The sequence below is a fragment of the Phascolarctos cinereus genome, unplaced genomic scaffold (assembly GCF_003287225.1).
Source record: "Phascolarctos cinereus isolate Bilbo 61053 unplaced genomic scaffold, phaCin_HiC Scaffold_4;HRSCAF=312, whole genome shotgun sequence".
In the NCBI taxonomy this organism is placed as follows: Eukaryota; Metazoa; Chordata; class Mammalia; order Diprotodontia; family Phascolarctidae; genus Phascolarctos; species Phascolarctos cinereus.
In genome coordinates, this window is record NW_027555847.1 from 301,708,563 (window position 1) to 301,726,168 (window position 17,606).

At 38.3% G+C, this 17,606-nt stretch overlaps 1 protein-coding gene across 1 annotated transcript in view; it reads right to left on the reverse strand.

The window, feature by feature from the left end:
- The window catches only part of LOC144456534 (uncharacterized), a 28,632-nt gene that overhangs the window by 3,972 nt on the left and 7,054 nt on the right, over positions 1–17,606 (reverse strand). The window lies entirely within an intron of this gene.

Genomic DNA, 17,606 nt, shown 5'->3' on the forward strand with positions numbered 1-17,606 from the left:
AAATCAAGATTAATGGGGTGTTTTACTGGAAATAAGAGACTAATCCATAAAGCCTGTAGCAAGATGGTAGGCTGTACTCTTTTCTCTACACGTTGAATCTTGGTCACTATATGTTTAATTCTTTCAAGTCATTGAGGGCACCACTGAATGCAACGGTAGGAGTGCCATGATAGTAACAGCACACCCATACAGGCATAATTGTGAGTCTATCAAAAGACTAAAGATATGTCTCTTTCAATATCTATCCTTGACATAATTACTTGGCTTGTCAAGCCATTTGATGGCTATTACACAACTTGAAATGTGATCTCTTCAAGGAAAGAACGGACTTTTCCCAGGTATTCATGAGCACAATCTGTTGTACAACCATTGAGCACAAGATGGTTAATTAGCTTTATGTAATATATGATGTTAACACATCAGTGAATTAGATCATGCCATCCATAACATTTCCAACTATATCTGAAAATGGTCAGTCACTGGATAAATGGTACTTTCTATGAAAATTTATCTATAATCAAGAATATTGTAAATAAACATTTATGGCATGAGATTTTATTGTATATTGTCCCTTGTTCAAAGTTTTGAGCTCCCTTTTATGTGTTGTCATCCCCCACTAAATGTGAGCTACTTTAGATCAAGGACTGCTTCTCTTTTGCTTGTCTCTTTATCTCCAGTGTCCACCACAACGTAAGTGCTTCATATATGTTTATTGATTGCCTCCTCATAAGGACAAAATCACTGTATAAACATCTATGCTGATTTCAACATTTGAAGACAAATCATATATAAGACTCAAATATCAGTATAATTAGTAAATCAGAATTCTCCATAACTTCTAAGCAGATTTTAAAATTGTTAATGATTTATACATTGTGTTGATGTAACAAAACCTAACTGGACAGGCAGTTTAGGATGTCCTCACCCACTAAGGGACCTTGGCTCTAGACTAAGGTTAGATAGTCATTCAGTCCCATGAGAACCTACCTCTAAAGAGAGGAGTTATGCTCTTTTCTCCATGTCTTTGGCTCTTTATGACCCCACTAACTAGCCTTAGAGGAAAATCATCTAAATCTTAGTTATGGTTTAGGTCTTGGTTATCACCAAAAGGGTTCCTTTGAGAAAAGTACTCAATGTACAAAGTAGATCAGGCATAAGATTGCTATTTAGTTACTTCACTACAAAAGAAAAGATTAGAATACAAAAATCAAGTCAAACCAACTAGCATTTATTAAGCCCTTACTGTGTGTCAGCTAAAGACAAAACACGAAAAAGTAAACCGTAACTTGTATTGTACTCTTGGGAAAAGTTGATATTTAAAATATTAAAAAATGAAACACTTGGTGGAACTAATAAACATCCATTTTATCTTCACCTTGGCTCTGCACTGTCCAAACAACTCTCTCAATGTCCACATCTTCTGGCCAATGAGGGCATGGCATAGCTTGGGTTTATCCTCCTTATAGTGGTTAATTTTTTTCCACTGAAGAGCACTATACTAGTTACAGGGAATGCCTCCTGCTGCCAGTCACTCAGACCTCTCAGTGACTTCATAAGGTAACCATTAAACCTGGAAACATCCCTCAGGATCACTATTCTCATCAATGCTCAGAGAAAGAAAACAAAGCAGAAGAGGCAGCTAGAGCTTTGTGATCTAGTTCAGGGTTTTCTAGGACAGCCCATCTACTCACTGACATTTGTGAATTGTTGCCATTACTGCCAGAGTATAGGGAGAGAGGAAAAAAATCCCATCTTCCTCAATAATAAGAGTTAGAGTGCCGAGCTACGTTTTCAGGACAGGGGAAGAAAGGATGCAACTACAGAGTCAATAAGTATTTATTAAGCAGCTACTATGTGCCGGGAACTATGACAGAAATAACTTTGCTCAAAAATACTGTTATTATTAGTATCAACTGAGGCATAAAACAAAGTCATATGGTAACCAAAAATGCTTATTCCTGATGTGCAGGGTGTTCTAATTGCATTTCAAGTGGAAGACAGATTTCCTATGTATAGATGATGAGATGCTCCATATCCTTCTATTCATGAATAATATTTTGCTGATTACACCATCTCCCTGAAAGCTCAACAATATCCACAAGCCCTCAGAAGAGACAGGCTTGCCAATCCATACTGGAAAAACTAAATAAATGAAAAATGTCTGTCCAGACTATGCTATTCAGTTGGATGACCACTCCTTCACATAGTCCATAAGTATCTATCTGTCTATCTTAGAGAAGCACTATAGATGGACAATAAGATGAGTCTATAAATGAACAGGAGGAAGATAACAAGCTAGATTGCATTTTTAAAACTGTTTAATGTTTTCAACAATCCCAAACCGCTCTGACAGAAAAGCCCATCATTTAGGTTTTTAAAAAATTTTTAATATTTGCCAATATTCTTTGTTTTTCTGCACCTTTCATTTCCAATTATATCCTTCCTTATCCTCTATTGAGTAAATCATCCCTTTCAGCAAAGAATTTTAATAAAGCATTTCAGCAAAACTAACCAATATATCAACCTAGTCTGACATATGTGAAATATTCCACATTCCTAGTTTACCACCTCTGCAAAGAAAGAAGGGTGTTGCATTTTCTTATCTCTTCTCTGAAGTCCATTTTTTTTTCAAAGACCAAATTCTACCAGCGAAAGAGGCAGCATCACATAGAATAGCTGTCTTGGAGTAAGGAAGCACTGGGTAGGGTACAAGTCTGTGATATATATTAGATGTGATCATGGGCAAATCACTTAACACCTCTGAGCCTTGGGCAACTTCCTAAGACAAGTCAATAGATGAACTGCCATATGCATCAGTTGAGGAACTTCCTGTATAGAGAAAATGCAACTCATAAAAATTGTGAGTTACCCAAGGGGCAATGAAAAGGTACATGGTAGATGTAAATAGGCTTCAGTATAACTCTATGACTTGCCTGCATGTGACAAGCGATATGAGAAGTAGCATCCAGGAAACATGATTTTTTTTTTCTTTTTAGGCAATTGGGGTTAAGTGACTTGCCCAAGGTCACACAGCTAGTAAGTATCAAGTGTTTGGTCTGAGCCCGGATTTGAACTCAGGTCCTCCTGACTTCAGGGCCGGTGCTCTATCCACTGTGCCACCTAGCTGTCCCCAGGAAACATATGATTGGAAAAGGAAGTAATCCAGTTATACACGTAGGGCTTTGGGGCTTTTTTTCTTTAAAAAATATTTTATTTGTTAAATGATCAAGCATTCATTTTTCTCCTTCCCATCTTCCCCCACCCACTTCCAAAAAAGATAGATAGGAAGGAAGGAAGGAAGGAAGGAAGGAAGGAAGGAAGGAAGGAAGGAAGGAAGGAAGGAAGAGAAGAAGGAAGAAGGGAAAATAAAGATACAGAATTTGTGCATTACATAAGTACAGTTAAGTAAGACACTGTCCCATGTTCTTCATATCCAAAAATGCATCTTTTTTTCTTTTTCTTATTAATTTATTTTGAATTATCAACAATCACTTCCATATGCTTTTGAGTTTAAAATTTTTCTCCCCTTCCCTTCCCATCTCCTTCCCGAAGACGGCATGCAATCTGATATAGGCCATATACATACATTCCTATTAAACATATTTTCACATTAATGACGTTGTAAGAATTAGTACCAATAGGAGGAACCACCATAAAGAGGAAACAAAACGCAACAGAAGAAAGAAATGGTAAATAATATGCTTCGATCTGCATTCAAACTCTTTCTTCCTTCTTTGTGGGTAGCATTTTCCATCATGAGGCCTTTGGAGATGTCTTAGATCCTTGTATTGCTGAGAAGGGCTAAGTCTATCACTATTAGTCATCGCACAATGTGGCTGTTACTGTGTACAACATTCTCCTGGTTCTGCTCACTTCACTCAGCATCAGACCATACAAGTCTTTCCAGGTTTTTCTGAAGTCAGCCTGTTCATCATTTCTTATAGTACAATAGTATTCCATCACATTCACATACCACAACTTGTTCAGCCATTCCCCAATCGATAGGCATCCTCTCAATTTCTAATTCTTTGCCACCACAAAAAGAGCTACTACAAATATTTTTGTACATGTAGGTCCTTTTCCCATTTGTATGATCTCTCTGGGATATAAGCTCTAGAAGTGCTATTCCTGGGTCAAACAAAAATGCATTTCTCATTCATACTTTGGTAAGGGAAGGCAAGGGAATAAACATTTATATCGGCAAATAAAAAAGCCTGAAAATTTTTAACATTCATTTTTAAAAATTTTGAGTTCCAAATTCTCACTGTCCCTTTACCCACCCCCAACCCATTGGGAAGGTGAGCAAATAGACATAGTAATACATGTGAAATAATGCAAAACATTATTTATTTTTAACATTCATTTTTAAAAGAGAATTCTGAAAACTTGTCAAAAAAGGGATATACATAGTTTACAGTATTGAATTTGATTCTGTTACAGATGATACCTACCAATATATCACAAAGTACTAATGGCATCCATATTAAATTGGTACTTTATGTTCTAGGGTAAGATAAACTTCAGGCAAACCTCAAACTTCACACTTCCAACAATCTTGATATTTCTATTTTTTTGTAATTTTTTATATTGGATCACATTATCCAGATCTCACCTAACCAGAATATAGTAAGAATCAGAGAATCAGAAAGCAAGGAAAAAAGGCTTTGCGCAGCCTGCACAAAACAAAAGCTACAAAGTCTATGAATTAAAACACCCTTGGAATATCCAGCCTAAACAACAGGAATCTCCTGAGGGAAAGAGGAAAGAACTTGGTAGAAAACGTGGGACAAACCTTTGGTGTAACAGCATGGAGCTCTTCAGGGCTGTTGTGAGGAGCATATGAGGTAATATTTGTAAAATGCTTAGCACAGTGTCTGGCACGTAGTAGGCACTATAGAAATGAGAGCCATTATTATTATTTATCATCATTATCATCTCTGTACTAAGCACAATAGTAGGAGGAGACCTTGTAACACAAGTTTAGGTGCTGGAGGCTGGGACTGGGACAAGCCTATGATATGATTGTGTATTGGAGTGGTGGAGGCAGAATGTTTTAAACCTATTATTGTACGTAGGGTTGACTGCCACTTAGGCAGTCACCACAGGGTAGCTGCTTCCAATTCCTTCCCAGCACCTGTGATTGAAAGCATGCTTATAAAAGACAGTGTCAAAATGTTTTCTGATGTTGGTGGTCTTGAGACTATCCATCTTGTTTCTCAAAAAGCCAGTACAAGTACATGGCACAACTGAGATGATTTACTTAGGAAGCAGAATGAGAGAGGGTCAGGGAGCTGGAAGAACTAATGTACTCTTGAGAGTCTTGGGTTTATAGCACTGTCTGTCTTTCTGTGTAAATCCCTGGGGCTTAATTCTGTGGGATTCAGAAACATGGGCCTTGGTCCTGCTAACGATATTCCTGAGAGTAGGGGCCTTTTTGTCTGGTCTGTGAGCAAGGGTAATAAACCGAGGAATGTGAAAGGGCTTCTTCAATGACAGCAGATATGAATGTAGATTAGATCCCTGTGTTAAATATGGCCCCAGGTTCAGGAGATTTGGTGGTACCCTGAAAAGGCTCAGTGTAAGCTTTTCCCTTTCATTAGCACAGAGGGTAGGATCAAGTCGTTTTCACCACTTGGCTTTTGGGTCATGCTTAATAACTGTTCTCAAAGGGCATGAGATCACCAAGGGATGCTTCCCTTCAATTTGATAAACACGTATTGAGCACCTACTATGTGCCAGCCACTGTGCTAAGTGCTGGGGATACAAATAAGAAAAAGATAGTCCCTGCCCTCAAGGAGCTTACAATCGAATTGGGGGAAAAACAACATAGAAAAGGAAGCTGAAAAATGAGGGTGGGGAGAAGAAACAAACAGAGCTACTGATGGAAAATGGAGAGTATTCAGGCCCAGCTTGCTCACTTGCCCATGCCAACATCAGGGCTACTGTTTTTCTTCCTTCTTATGGCAAGGAAAAGTCCTTAGGCTCAAATTTAGTGTCTACATATCATTTTTACTTTCTTTATATGCAATTTTAATGAATGAATTCAATTCAACAAACATTTATTAAATTCCTACAACATGCCAGAAGAGAAGCAGTGAGCTATAATGAAAAGAGAAGCTGACCTCTGAGTTAGGAAGGCCCGGGTTCAAGTTTGGCCTCTGACATATACTGGGTCTATGACCCTGGGCAAATCATTTAACCTCTCAATGCTACCATCTGTGGCAAAAATTCTGAATAGGGGCATCCTGCAATCCTGTTTTGTTCTGACTATTTCTTTGATTCTCAGGATCGATTACACAATGTTAAACAGGCTGCCTTGCCAATAAATATTACTACTGGAGCACAGTGTTTTGGCATTTGAGAATTCCTGTCCAGCATTCTGTGCTACAGTAAGGGTCTCAGAGTATAGGGTACATTAACTTGACTGGAAATCTTTGCTTACTCCCTCACTCATGGGGCCCATGGCGTAGATGACAGCTTTGAGGAATTTGAAGATGAATCAGTTCAAATGGAACCAATGAATAAGAGTGATACTTAGAAATATTTGGTTCTCTACATGCAAGATACATTTAATACAAAGTCATAAAAAACTAAGTTGAGGTTGTACATATTAAGAGACTCACTGACATTCTAAAGTCAAAATTAAGTGGAAAGACTATGTTTAGACCAATTAACATCTCTTGCAATGCCAATCTTAACGCCCCCCTTTCCAATAGTAAAATAGACAAAACGGATTTAGAAAATATCCAAATCAACACTCACATACTAACAAAATTTAACGTGCACCATCTCAAAGTATGTATAAAAAGATTAACACTCTCATCAAAAAGGACTGATAAATGTTCTCCCACTGCATAATAGTCAAAAGTTTACAAAAGTACTTCTGGGACAAACAGACATCATTTCACAGAACAATAATAACGCTGATAACAGATACACCCCTGGATCAAACATAACAGTAGGTTACCACTGGATGGAGACTGTGAAACAACTGAGATCTAAGAACAGAATGAAAAGGCCTTTCATGTTCAATATGTGCATAAACTCCATCCATAGTAGTATGTCAAAAGGAAACATTAAGCAAATGAGTCAGGTGGACTTTGTTTACAAAAACAGAGACTGTTCATGATATGAATACAAAGGGGTGGATCAGAGAAGTCATTCTTTCTTCCCACTTTTCTCTTGAGTTTCTTGCATAGTGCATGTAGCAAGGTGCATGTGTGTGTGCTGCACGCCCATGCCCACGTGGGTACCGATGGGAGAAGAGGGAAATTCTCCACTCACTAAAAGAAGCCACAATGAATGGTGCCTTGTGGCAGAAGTACAATATGTTTGCAGAGAGCCTGGGAAGGGAAGAGAAGGGAAGGGAAAGATATTACTTCCTGAACCTCAATCCTCTTTGTAGAGGAGAGAGGATTCCAAATCCCCTACATACCATGATCCTAGAATTTAGCCTCTTGAAGAGAAAGATTTCCAAGATAGCACCAATTCTCAGAGTTTCCTTGTGGGTAACTCCTGTTTCAAGGGCTCCTGAGTTCAAAAATTCTAGTCATTGAATCTTCTAGTGAGAGATTTCCAAATGCATTTTACTTTTTTGGAGAAGGAAGAAGGCAGTCCACATTGTTCCTGATGTAACATCCTACTTGGAGTCCAAAGCAACTAACAGCTCCTGCTCTTTTTTAGCAACATCCTGGCTAAGGATTTCCAACTGAGCCAGATGCTTAGAGATGGTAGAGATCAAGTATCCACATCCCGCAGACCAACATCTTGCAGAGTGCGGTACAGCAACATCCATCAGAGATTAGAGAATGAGCTCAGCAATAGCAATGCAACAATATGAGCAGTCCTGCAGCACCAGAGCTGTGAACTGTTTCTTCTTACAATGCCCTGGCCACATGTCTTCCCCATGTGTGTGCCTCTCATCATGTTTGCTCTGGTCGCTCTATGTATGTGCCTCTCTTTTCATGAACATGGCATTTATCCATTCTCACAATTGGTACTAAGTGTATTTGTGTGCCCCAGGTTTATTGGAAAGATGTTCTGTTGCTACTTTTCTTACTACACTATTTCAGTAAATTATCATGTTTTACCAGACTATTAAGGGTAAGCATATTTGCAAGAGCTAGTGAATGATAGTTTTAGAGGTACGAATCCAAGGGGTACCTTGAACATAGAGTATTCATCTTCCATGGAATCTCATCCAGTGAGTTGGACATTGCTTCCAGGAACTAAACAGAAATTACAGGAAGTTCATTCATAAGGGCCCTGAACTTATTGATTGGTGTAGACTCTGCAAAGAAATGGTAGAAATTGTACAACATAGAGCAGACTTTTAGCACCTACCAAATATACCAATGGAGTTAGAAGTATACACCAGAAGCTGCCTATTTTTCATAAAGGAACAGATAAAAAATATTTCTATAATACAAGTACAACCGCCTCCCCACAACCTTTGAGAACTCAACAAGTAAACTACTGGAATTGGAGCATGCTTACTGACAAAACCATTGCTCAAAGTTACACTTATCTAACACTGACCTACAAAAATTTAATAACATTTTAAATAGATATCACCATACTGAATGCTCATAACTTCTAAATTTTAAAAATATAGACAGTAAAAGAAATTAAAATCATGCAGGAACAGTAAGAAATACATATTATAGCTGAAGCATTCTCCACTTCACTGAATCTAGAGAAAACAAGTTTACATCCCAAGACTTTCATTCCATTAGAAAGAGGAACAACAAAAATAATTTTATCTACCTGTGCAATTATCTATCAAACATTAAACACAAAAGAATAAGATCAGTATAGTGACTTGTCCCTAGGCCATTTCTATCTGAACTCCACTGAACAGGATGAGAAAAATGAAATAATAACAGCTCACATTTTTATAGTGGTTCCAGATTTTGCAGAATGTAAAAAAAAAATCCTTTGATCCTTAAAATGAAACTGTTAGGGAGGTGTTCTTATTATTCACATTTCATGAGGGAAGAAACTAAAGCTCAGAGATCAAATGACTTTTCCAGGATCACATGGTTAAGTAGTCTCTGAAGTAGATTTATATCCAAGTCCAACACTTTACCTACTCTGTGTCTGAGGTAGAGTGAATATTCAGGTTATTTGGTTTCTTGGCCCACAGCTTATTGTAAGTGAAAAGGTCATGAAATGAGTTAATGTGTATAAAATGCTTTATATACCTTAAAGTGGCATAAAAATGCCAGATATTATTATTTTTCATTATCATTGGCAGGCAAACAGATAGCTTTAAGAACTGAATGAATGAAAAGCATTTATTGAGCATTATGTGCCAGGCACTGTGCTTAGGACTGAGACAGACATACAAAAATCAAGACACTCCTTGTTCTCAAGAAGCTTACATCCTAATGGTGGAGGAAATACTTATGGGGGGAGGGGGGAGGCTAAAGAGCGGTGTTTTGGTTTAGGAAGACACAGAAATGTTGAATGAAGTCATAGGGAAGCGGGGGAAGCAGAGGGGGAAAAGTTTGGAGGATGGGGGCAGTGGCATGGCATGAAGATACATGAAGCGACAGTTGACATTTAGGAAGAATATAAAACCTTTTAAAAAGCAAAGATAAGAAGTCAACAAGCCCAGTGATTTAAGGCCATTTATTTTAAGCACAAACAACCAAACAAACCATAGTAGGCCCTGAGGGCATCATTGTATTGCAGCACAGTGCAATAATTGCTATCCATAAAGCAGCATTGTGAAATGGAAACAAAGTTGGACTTGGGAATTAGGAGACTGGGGTTCCAACCCCTGCTCTAACACTTACTCGTTTTGAGACCAAGCTTAAGAAACTTCTCTGAGTCTGCACTTTCTCATCTATTTAATCATACGATCATGCATCTAGTGCTTAGAAGGTCTTCAGAAACCATTCGGTCCAACCTCCCCCCGCATTTTACACAGGTAAAGTAACTGGGGCTCGGAGAGGCGAAGTGACTTGGTTGGATCTGAACCCAGATCTTCTAACTCCACAGCTGGCCAGTACTCTTTTCCACTGGACCACGATGCCTCCGATGATTAATCAATAAGCTTTTATAATGTACATTTGGGGATAATAATGCATGGAAGTTGTGAGAAAAATTCTCTTTAGAAATTAAAGTTGCATGAAAGTGTTGAGTGATAACGATGAGTATTATCGGCACTAAAGTTTGGGTCTGGTTTACACACAATGTAGAAGTCAGTTTGTTTTCCATATTTCTGAACCACTGAACTATAGTGATGACATGACTGTCATCTCGTCCACATTACTGTGCTAGGATTCATGAGTATATACTTGACAGTAATGTCAAAAATGACTATAAAATCTTGCCAGCCTTTTTATTCTCAAGGAATGTTACAGAAATGATTATGGTGAGTGTTCTACCTACCCAGTTTTCTTATCCATCAGTTATTTCTGAGGCAATCCCTTGGATCTGATTGGTCTGTCCAAAATTTGTTTATGTAAATGCTTCCATAAGAGTTCATATTAATTACATTAGCTCTGCGATAATTTGATAGTAAAAAAACCCCCTGTAAATTATATTGATTACTTTCTCAAACATTCGGGGGGGGGGTAGGGAGGGAGGGTGTTAGGAACCTGCAGCCTCAATACCACATGTGGGCCTCTAGGTCCTCAAGTGTAGCCCTTTGATTGAATCCAAATTTCACAGAACAAAATCCCTTAATAAAAGGATTTGTTCTGTAAAAGTTGGACTCAGTCAAAAGGCTGTATCCAAGGACCTAAAAGGCCATGTGTGGCCTCAAGGCCACAGGTTCCCCACCCCTGGCTCCAGACCATTCTTAATCCAAATGCTCATATCTGGGGATCCACAGGTGATTACTATGTTCTCAGTCCTGGGCTTAGCTATATATTTCTAATCGAATAGGATCATTTGAAGCAAATATAGTACAGTGTTGAAAAAGCATTTGATTTGGAGTGAGAAGAGCTGGGTTCAAATCCTGACTTTGCCATTCACCACCTGTGTGACCATCTCCCTTATGTTCTCTGAATCTCAGATTCTTTATCTTTTAAAAAAAATAATAAAGGTGTTTGGACTGGTTGGCCATCTAAAATTTCTCTAAGTTTTAAAACTATGATCCTATGAATTGTTAAAAGGTACAATATTTGTAATAACTCATAAGGTTGTTTTGAGGATCAAATGAGATCATGTCTTTACCTTGTAAACCTTGACTATATAAATATCAGTTATTACATTAGGGTTTTCTCTCTTGGTGGGTATAAGTAGGCTGCAGCATATTTCTAATAATGACTTTTGCACAGTTAATGATGTAAAGCATATTATCCATGAAATATATGATCAGAAGAGGAGGTGGGCTGGCTATATCTTAACCGTGATGGCTGGTGTGCCAGTGGTAGAAGGTAGAAGTGTTCTGTCTGAACAGATTCTTACCTTACAAAGGTTAGTTTTTATATAAACATTGTTAAAGATGAAGTAATATATGCAATTGAACTTTAAGCACATTTATCATTTAACACAATACTTGTCATTAGCCAGTAGAAAAGTATTTTATATCATAAAAGCCTATTCATTTTCATTGATTGGTTAGGTGACTAAACATTTTTTAAAATGAATTTCTGTCTCTTAGAAAAAAGCTTATAGAATTCTCCTATTTTCTACCACATATTTTTATGAGTGAGCATTTCTACTTTATTCTTATTTAAAAATAGAAATAAACTTGATTAAAAAACAGATTTAAGTCTGCATTTGTCTGTGATAAGATAGATACTGAAAACTTTTGTTCGAACCAAAAAGACCAACACCAAATTAGGCTTGTATATTATTATTATATATTAAACTTCTTCAACTTTGTAACTTAGTTCACTAAAATGTTTATTCAACAGAATTTGTAAAATAAATAAATTTAATATTAAGTCTTACAAATAATGGTAAACATATGACTTGCTGGATTACTTCTTTTAATTCTTAAAGAATGCCTAACAGAATATTTGTAAATATTTTATCATTATCATTTTTTAGTATTTCTGTAATTGTGGGTAGAATAAAATGTATATTTTGTTATTATACCTTCATAATGTAAATTTTAATTTACTGCATTTTGGGGGTAAAAGTCATTGGAACAAAAAAAACACTGGAAACCACTAACTATAAGAACACATACAATAATTGCTTCTGTAGAAGATGCATGGGACAGCATGGAAAAGGATGGAAACATGGGATAAAAGGGAATTGAGTTCTGTACTGATGGAAGAGAGCGTCTATATAAACGAGAGAAAAGATCCACGGAAATATATTTTTCTCATTGTATTTTGGCAATTAATATGATGTATTCAATTATATATATGAGCTATTGTTGAAGTTTTGTCATTATTTACAGATCATTATTAGTCTAGATTAAACAAGGGAATGAAAAGCAGCATGGCATAGTGGAAAGAATGCTGTTTCTGGATTCAAAGGCCTGGGTTTGGTTTCAATTTGATTCGACAAACATTTATTAAGCTTACTACTAGGAAGGAACTGTATACTAGGGTTATCATGACAAAAACAAAACAACATTGGCCTTGAGGGAGCCCGGAAGGAACAAAACAATACAAAACAGGTATAATAAAAGATAATTAGAGGGGGCAAAACATTAGTAGCAGTTGGTTTGATTAGGGAAGTCTTCACAGAAGAAGTGTTGCCAAAGCTAAGCCCTGAAAGAAGGCAAGAATCTTGAGAGTCAGAAGTGAGGAGGAATGAATTTCAGGAACAGGAAACACACAGAGATGGGGGAGGGAAGATCCAATTCAGGAACTGCTAGCAGTTGATTTGGGCTGATGGTTCTTGTACGGGTCAAGTATAGAGTTTGGAAAAGTAAGTTCAAATTAGATTACGAAGGTTCTTAAACACCAAACTGAATTTATACTTTATCCTAGAGTCTCTGGAAAGCCATTCAAAGTTTCTGAGCAAGGGGCACAGTTAGGACTTTGCCTTAGAAATATTATATTGCTGGCTATGTTGAAGATGGATTGGAGAAGGGAGATATTGGGGTTAGAGACCTATTAACAGGCTCTCTCTCCCTGTACCTGAACTCTAAACCTTTCCTTTGTCCTCATCATAGCTTCTGGTCATTCCATCCTTACCTGCTTTCCCAATTTTCACCCCACCTCACTTTTCTTCCTTCCAAATCTTAACACTGTGGTGAACTACTTCAACTGTATCAGTTCGACTGTCCTTTATCCTGAATCCTTCATTCCTTTAACCATACTATCACCATTGAATCCTCTATTCTAACAAAGAAAAACTTTTAAACCAACTGATGGCATAACTGCATCTAAAAGCATGTACTATATTCTACTTCTGTAGTTACCTACCTCTCTACTGAGAGGAGGGAGGTGTGTCTATCATCAGTTCTTCGGATCAAGACTGGTCATTTCAATTAGTCAGTTGACTAAGGTCATTTGGTTTAGCAATTAAGAGATTATCTATAACCTTACAAAGAGGACATTAAGTTAAAAGGTAGAGTCAAAAGCCTGACTGGAAGGCTTTGAGAAATTAAGAGGGATTTGAGGAAGTAAAGACAATGACTTATGGCTGATTTTTTTAAGTTTGGCAGTGAAAGAGAGGAAAAATATAAAATGCTAGTTCTAGGGAGTGGCAGAGTCATAGGAGATTTGAAATAAAAAAATAAATAAAATTGTATTCCTGGGTTTTATATTCCATAGCTCCTTGCCCAGACGGTGTTGCTAGGATAATGGGAGGAGCCTCTGGCAGACACTATCTCAGAGCTCACCTATTGGTGATGCCTTTTGAATTTGTCTTTCTGGGATTGTTTTGGAGGTTTCTGAGAAGCCAGAAGAGTTCACAGTGCATCTTGTTCCCAACACTCAGGAGGGTGTGCAAAGGCCGAGTTAAGGGGCTTGCAGATAGCTGCCTCTCTTCTGCCACAAAAGAGGCCTCTGAAATCTTTTAATTACTCTAGTAATCTTGATGAGGTTTGGAAGCTAAGGAGTGAGGCTTTCCTTGGAGTTGGAACTGATGGGACATGTTGGTGAGATTAGCCAAAGGGAGCTCTGCTTTTTTCCTAACTTGGTTGTTAAACACAGATTAGCTCAAAGTTAGCTATCTGCCAGGTGAGGTAGTGGACAATATCTTCTCTTTTCAGGAGAGGGTTGAACTTAGGGGATCAAGCCAGCCCTAGTCTCCATTGCACGAAGTTGGGAGGCTGTTTCCTTATAAATGATTCCCAGTTTATCATTATTAGTATTACTTGTGAACCTCTTTCCCTTTTATATAAAAGAAAATCCAGGGGGTTCTAAATACTCATTTGGTGTGATTAACATGGCAGCAGGCAGAAATTTAAGATGAGGTTTTGCTCTCACAGTACACACACTCCTGCTTCAGTGGTTGACATACAAGGGAGGAAGAACGGACACTGATTTTATCAGGAAATCCCAGAAGAGTGGAGGTGTATTGTTATACTATCAGGCAAGCACAAGTTTCCTATTAACAGGAGAGCCTATAAACTATACCTTATAGGTACATATACAAACCCCCAAAACCCAGGGAAAAAAAAAAAGAGAGCCAAGTAGGGGAAGGAGGTGAACATGCTGCCTGTGGCTTGCCCCTCTTTGCAAACCTTTAAAAGGAAATATTTCTTAAATTCTTTATGTTTTCTGCAAGTGAGAGGACTTAGACTCAAAGCAGGATCTTTAGTTACCAACCTTGTTTCTGCTTGTCACCTCCCAACCCTCACTCTAGTCCATGTTTTGATGGGGCATCCCATAAAGGGAAATGCTCCTCCTTTGAAACTCCAAATGTGGAGATATGCTATTCACATGCTACATTTCACTGAAGTATTTTGTTATTATATCAAGTGTTTTTCTGTTGGGTTTTTTTTTTCTGATACAATGGCAGGTTTGCTTCGGACAGAGGTAGTGGAATTTTTCCAGAAATGACTTTTGATGGTCAGATAAATTGATGGTCAGAATAATTCTTCATAGTGTGGCAAAGAGCAGAATGGGTCCCATGTATGTAGTGAGGCTCCATGTGGAGCAAGAGCGCTGTCCTTGTGTGACTTGAAGGAAGGCCAGATAGATATCTCTAGCTTCTTCTCCCCCCACCCCTTTTCCACGGAGATATTCCTGCCAAAGGGGAAACAGAAGGTTGGGGCGGGAGGCTATCACTCTGCTTTCCTCAGAAAGAGGGGCACCAAGCTAAAACTATTTTTTTCCTGCTCCCTTAAAGATTGTTTGTGTAGGGAATACGATTAGGTTCCATCTAATTTCTGATTGCTTTGTCACTTAGGGCAAAGGGGAGACCCCAAGCTCTACAATCCAAATCTTGACACCCTTTCCCATCTAATACCAGTTCCATAATGAACATATAGAGAATAACAAAGAAGCCCATTTATACAAATTGCAACAAAACAGAAATCAGAGAAGGTAATACATAGGGGAATATATACCAGACAATATGGACTGAAGGGACTCTCCCATTGGGAGCAAGATAACTCAGCTCTATAAAGAAAGAGTGTTCTGGATCTCACTGGAGGGAACTACTTCCTGAAGTCTCTAGAGTAGGAAGCTAAGAATAGGGACATGAGAGAGACTGTCAGCACCACTCATGTCTTCCCAGAGAATTTTCCTTCAGCAACCTTTAGTGGGGCTAGCCTCTTCCATCTCTTCTTTCCAAGTGGGAAGCCAGGGGTGCCAGAAGCTACTTGCTGCTTGAAGAGGACTTGAAGCTTGGTGATCCCAAAGCGGAGGACTCTCGCTTGAAACACCCCAAAATGGAGATTGGCTGAGAACTGAAGCTCTGGCACAGGGCAAGGCCTTCATCTCCACCAATAAGGAAAGAGGCCCAAACCAATGAGCTTTGGGAGAGGATTCACATGAGGATCACAGATTTAGAACTTGGAGAGATTTGAGAGGCTTTCTAGTTCAGCTTCTTTACTTTAAGGATGAGGAAACTGAAGCTCAGAAGTTGGGAGAGTTATTCAAGATCACAAGAATTAATAGTAGTGGTCAGTATTGACCTCAAATTTATGCTCAGTCACTGTACCACAATGGCTCAGAAAGAGTACCTACTGGACTTTAAAATGTGGCTGAGCACAGGACTGGTAAAACAGCCATCGCTTGGGTATTCTCAGATTTTGGTATTTGGAATGAAGGTGACTTAAACATTTCGGAAGGTGTCCAATGTAATTTCTAGCCTCCTTTTGACTATCAAACTTATGAAAGAGCCAGAGAACGTTTGATGGAATATTAACGTGAGCAGATATAGATAGGCTAGGCAGGAGTGGATGGATTGGAAAATTGGGTAGGTAGAATATTCACCGTAATTATACATACACATTCCTTATAAAGAAAAGGGCTATCTAGGATTTTACTGAGTCACTTTTAACATCACAGTGTCAAATCTGTACTCATAAGTCCTAGCATAATCATATGAAATCAACTATTCAAGCATATGCCATATTACAAAAGTTTAGTTGTTTAGAAGTTTATCAGTATCTTGAAATATGACTATACAGAGAATGGCAGAGGGGGCAGCTAGATGGCTTAGTGGAGAGAGCACCAGCCCTGGATTTAGAAGGACCTGAGTTCAAACCCGACCTCAGATGCATAACACTAGCTGTGTGACCCTGGGCAAGTCACTTAGCCCCATTGCCTGCCCCCCTCCCCAAACAAAGAAATAAAGAATGGCAGATCTAAAAAACACTCACTGCACCATACTCCATTAATAACCTGCATAATCAAGTCCAATTTCAATTCTAAAAATGGTGGAATAAGTAGGATTCTGTATACCTGCTCTTTTGGAAAGTTTTGTTTTCAATCCTTTGGAAAGCTCTTTTGAGATTGTCTGAGCCATTTCTAATGTCTTCAAAACAGCTTTCCAGGAATTAATAGTATAATTATTATTAATATTATTTAAATGTCAGTTAAATTTATGAAGTACTTTACATCTATCAACTAATTTGTCTCACCAACAACCCTGTAAGGTTAAGTACTTCAGGTATTATTCCCATTTTACAGAAAAAGAAACCGAGGCTCAGAGGGATTAAGAGATTTTTCCCAGTATGTATCCAAGGTTACATTTCAACATAGGTTTTTTCAACATCCGAAGTCTTTAGAGGAAAATGTATCTCTAAACACCTTCATGAACAAGAGAAAACTAGAACAAATCAATGAATTGAGTATTTAACTAAAAAACCATGTGTCCTTTCCACTCCCTTCCCTTTCTAATAGCTCCCAATTGCCCAGATCATACTGGACCATGGAGGACCCAACAGAGTAGGTGCCATTGGGCGCCCTTCCCCTGAGCATTCTTACCAATGGCCCTCCTTCACTCCCAACAGGTTGATGACCTCCTTTAGAGGCAACCCACAGCCAGTGCCCTACCATGGCCCTCAGGGCCACTCTGAGTTATACCTCTCTTATGCAACCTATACTATTTAGACGAGCAGGGAATCATTGACTACAATTAGGAATGATGAGACCATCAGTCCTTACCATCTGTTCTACCACAATAGCTTACAAACCTGAGCACTGCCATCCCACTTACCAAGGCATTCTAAGAATCTCTAGGTTTTCCCATCCATCCTGAAGCTGAATGGTCCTTTAAGTGTTATTTCC